Source organism: Salvia miltiorrhiza, chromosome 1, assembly GCF_028751815.1.
Source record: "Salvia miltiorrhiza cultivar Shanhuang (shh) chromosome 1, IMPLAD_Smil_shh, whole genome shotgun sequence".
Lineage (NCBI taxonomy): Eukaryota > Viridiplantae > Streptophyta > Magnoliopsida > Lamiales > Lamiaceae > Salvia > Salvia miltiorrhiza.
The window spans coordinates 8,006,240-8,011,180 of NC_080387.1; the positions used below are offsets into that span (position 1 = coordinate 8,006,240).

The 4,941-nt window shown below is 39.7% G+C and overlaps 1 long non-coding RNA gene across 1 annotated transcript; it reads right to left on the bottom strand.

Moving 5' to 3' along the window:
- Nucleotides 1-2,425: 2,425 nt before the first annotated feature.
- On the bottom strand, nucleotides 2,426-4,732 carry LOC131006478 (uncharacterized). Its single transcript, XR_009095539.1, has 3 exons — nucleotides 4,526-4,732; nucleotides 3,276-3,336; nucleotides 2,426-2,659 (listed from the first exon to the last, which is right to left on the bottom strand). It is a non-coding gene; the product is annotated as an uncharacterized LOC131006478 (long non-coding RNA).
- Nucleotides 4,733-4,941: the final 209 nt, after the last annotated feature.

Here is a 4,941-nt window from a genome sequence, read left to right on the forward strand (position 1 = left end):
AATAGTCGGCGGTTCCTTTCAGCTGGTAAGACACGCACATAAGACGTTGTGCGTCGTTGCATCTCAAAAATCGAAAGATTCGTTCCATAGCACGAATCCATTCTTCCGTTTCAGCAGGGTCTCCCGTGCCTGCGAAAGTCGGTGGGTTCTGTCTTAAGAAAAGTTCTTCCACTCTCCTATCTTGAGGTGGAGGCGGCAGCGTAGGTTCTCTGGGTTCTTCCTCATTCTCGGGTGTATCTCTGTTCACTCTTCGTGGAGGCATTATGACAATCTACAAGTTTGGGTCAAAAGATAAGTTCCTCTATGTGACAAGGATCATCTTACTCTAGTCTTATGGCTGAGTAATTCACAACATACCATGCGTCTTATATATATATATATATATGTATATACATACATTATCACATAGAGTATACTCAATGCATCAAGTACTCGGTTCTCAATCAATGTATACAAATTGACAACTACATCATAACAATGCATCAAAACAAGTAATCACATTTCTCATTTAGTCAAAAATGGCCACTTTGGCCCATCATGTATATACCGTGAAAATTGCCTCAGCGAGGACTTCTTTTGTACAAAATGTATACTATGATCTATAAACTGCTATAGGTCAGTACAAAGTACTACTCTGCTAAAGACCTAGCTACTGCATCAATATTGCCTCTATGTACAAGCAGCCCTACAACTGGGTACAGATACTATCCGTTACCCGTGTACTATGGGGGCCTAACAAAATAAGTACAAACCCTGGTCTGGGATGGAACTATCCATTGTTAGCCAAATCTAGGGGCTATCTAAACAAAGCTACCATATATATACATCTCTATTCAAATACCATCATATCAAAACCATATCCACCTATGACCTCTACCATCACCCCGGCTACTATCGTCACTCCCATCCTCCGTAGCATCATCACCGACATCTGCTCGAGCGTCACCCAATCGGGGCACATACGGCACACCATCCTCACTGTCAGAGTCGGCACGGTGAAAAGGGTCGAAGGCGGCTCTCTCTCGAATCGGATCTCCTCGAGGGACGTCCGTCTCGAAGGCCTGGCCCATGTTAGGAAGATCCAAGGGCTGTGAGATGAGAGTCCCAACAACCGGGACTGATCCTGTGTCGTCCTCCATGTCTCTAGCTGTCCCCTGGGGTCGTGAAGGTCCTGGTGCGAATGGATCAACATCAGCCATAGCAATCTCGCCCTCTCCAACCGTAGGGAGGGGAGGAACAGGGAGGGTCTCACGGATGGGGCTCATCAGCTGCTCGATGGTATCGATGGCCTCAGTGGTGTCTATGGTCATAGGGGTAACCAAGATATCAATAGGAGAAATCTCCTCCTCGGGCAGAGTGCCCTGAGGAAGTGAAGGAATAGGGTCATCAATCGGCTGGAAGCTAAGGAGGTCTAGTCCCAATGCCATAAAAGGATCCTCAGTCTCAAGAAGACCCTGAGGCTGACTCTCTGCCTCACCCTCTCGGGTGTCACTCTCCGTCAGGTAAAAGTAGGGTGGGTTCGCTTACATCACGAACCGGCTCAACAGAATGGTTAGGTACTCTGGGAATCGCACCTCAAATCCTCCCGGTGCCAACGGGCTATAGAAGTCTGGGGCGATAAAATGACACCAAGCCTGCCAGTGGGGTGGCATCCTATGTGGTAGTATCTGCATGGCCTGCTGGGCCGTGACTCCATGCTCTACGGCGTCAATCCACCTGTGGTGGAAGCGTGCTAAGAACTCTCCAATAGTCTCGTGGTGCTCCAAAGTACAGTCATAGAAAGCATGTACTATGTCGAATCCGTCTGCCATGCTAGAATAACAACTCGTGTTACTAAGTCAAGAATGACTTACTCGTTTATTACTCAATAACATACTCGTTTGTCGGTGTTCCTCTAGGATTCTCGTAGTGTATCGGTATCAATATTGATTCCAATAAAAATTTTCCACCATCTTACTTATCCAGTCAATCAAAACCAGATATCAATAATATTGCATCATGTACTAATCATGCTTCTTTCTCAACTTATAAATATCATCAACTTATCAATTGCATATCTCATTCTCATAAGTAACTTTAAACTTTAACTTGCATACCTCGTCAAGCTGGCGGAGATGGGGTGTTGGCTCTTGTCAGTGACATAGCTCTTTTAGTCTAAGACTCTAGCTTAGACTCAATAAAAAAAAAACTCTATAAGAGATTATACTCAGAGCAGACGAGCTGCTCTGATACCACTCTGTCGCAGCCCGATATAGCCAGTGATAGCGTATACCAAGTATCGTACGACTAATAAAAGAAATAGTGAAAGAAATAGGAATACATCTTGTTTTAGCGGAAGCAATTGCAAACTTTACTCATTTTAAAGAAGGATTTCAAGACCAAAATAATTACTAGCTTAGGTAAACATGATTAAGCCATTGAAACTTAGCAAGGGTCTGAGAAGTATTTCCCTTATGGGATATTACAGGCATAAGCAAATTAAATAAAGAGTTTCATCAGAGTTATGCAGCGAGATGCGTTACTATATGTGTGAAGACATATAGCAGGGAGTTCAAATTCTTATAGAGTCAAAGCTTATAAAGATAAATATGAGACATAGGAAAGACACAGCCAACTGACAATTCCAACAGCTTTCACCCATCCTCGCGCCAAGCCAGACCTGCACATTTAGAAATACATGCAGGGCTGAGTACCAAAAAGCACTCAGTGGACTCATGCCGGAAATAATTGAAATGTTGCTCTTAGAGCTATATGTCAATCTTGCCCTTTTCAATGCATCAACAGGATTTAACTGAGATTAAAAATACCTGTTCATGTTTTTCTGTCATAAACTCATTTGCATCATCATAACAATATCATTAGTCTGCAGACATTATATATTCACGGTATGTGCCAACTATGAGAACTCATATAATATATATATAAGGTGAAGAGAAGGAGGCCTCCTTCAAATCACCGTGACCGGCCGACTAGAGACGGCTCACGGTCACCTCTGCGCACAAAACCTTTACTGTCATATAAATCAGTCAAAGGCCGATATCTTGCATCATGATCATAATCATGTCTTTCATAGAGGCAACATACCATATCTCATTCTCATCAATAATAAATATGGCAAGTTGACAATTTTCATAATACTCATCAATAATGCTTCAACATGCTTCATTTTCATAAGATTCATCAATAATGCTTCAACATGCTTCATTTTCATAAGAATTTGCATTTGAACTCATTATCATGGTAGCTAGCCATAATAGAGTTAGAATAAAGCCCACCTGTCTCAGGGGTCGATGACGTAATGCTCAGAGTCGTACTAACGCCGGCCGTCACTCGAACCTTTGGTGGCGCACGTGGTTTAGATTGTCATGTGACAAAATAAACTCTAGTTAGAATTTCATCTAACTAATATCTCAATACTTATGCTTTCATCATATGCTTAATCTCATCTTATAACCTATCTACTATTTACCCAATTGGACCTCTCAATTTAATTAGATATCTTATCCAATTAAAAGACTCTCAATCCTAGGTAAATAGCATTCATAAACATCAAATAGTCATTCATACTTTGCAATAATCAATTTCCACATAATACATTTTCACGATTTATCACAATAGTCAAATGACTTAAAAAAATAATCCTATGAACTCGAAATCTTTTTCCTTGTAAGTAAATTCCCAAATATTCACGTAAGCTTGGAAATAAATATAAAATTTTCTAGTAGTATTTTCATGACATAACATGGTGTATTAATCCACCAAAACTTTAAAATCCTCAAAACAATTACAAAGTAGAAATTTTCAGACTCCTACAGTTTATCATTCTGCTCTGCCTCAACTTTAACGAATAAACTGTTTTGACTCAGAAATCTCCTAGATTCGAGACTTACACTGTTGAAAACCTTTCTGCGTCTAGTTTTATTTAAAAAAAAGTAGAGTGAAAAACACCAAGTGGTTTACGAGATATGGGTGTTTTCCCACAGTCTACCAGATTCGGCAGTTTTGCACGACTGGAAGCTATGATTTTTGAAAAATAGTAAACGTTGGCCAAATGGTTTGAAATTTGGTGTAAATCAGTATAATACATGTATCTTTCTACCATAAAAATTTGGGAGGCTGAATGTTTTTGAAAGTTACTGAAAAGTGTGACTCTAGGGACTGCCTTTCTAAATTTCCGGTGGACATGCGCAGTAAAAGTTTTGCATTTTAAAAAAGTAGTAAAAGAAGTCCAAATGACTTGAAATTTTACCAGCGTCCTCAAGACACATATATCGACACACTGTAAAATTTTGAAGATTTTTGGACGAGGGAAACCTCGTCGACTGATCAGTCCAGAACGTAAGAAAACTTCTCAAAATGGTTGAAACAACAACATATACACATATCATCATAGATCTATACTTTCATCACCATTCTCATGCATTTTCACACTAATAACTCATCATGCTTCAATTATGCATCAATATACATGCTTATACCACAAGAAAATATATATATAACATAAGAGGAGGATTGAGGTTGCTACCAACAAGATCAATGGAGGTGGAGTAGAAGATGATGCGTAGTATGCTTGGAGCTTGAGCTTGAAGATGAACACTTTAAGAAACCTTAGTTCTTACTATATTTGGTGGAACAAGAAAAAGAAGTGTGGTGGAGTGAGGAGGAGGAGGAGGGCTGCTGAAAATAAAGAAGAATAAGAGAGGGAGGGAGATGAGAGAGAGGTGTGCATGTGCTTGTGAGCTTAATGTAACAACCCGCTCTTTTATTATATTTAAACCCAGTAATTATTTATTATTTAAATTCAACTTATGACACTGGATTATATTCTAATTAAGCAGGATTATTATTTTATTACCAAGTCAGTAGCTTCGCGTAAATAAAACCGCGATGAGAATTATTGAGTAAGCCAATAATTATTTATTTCAGATTCATAACTGACTT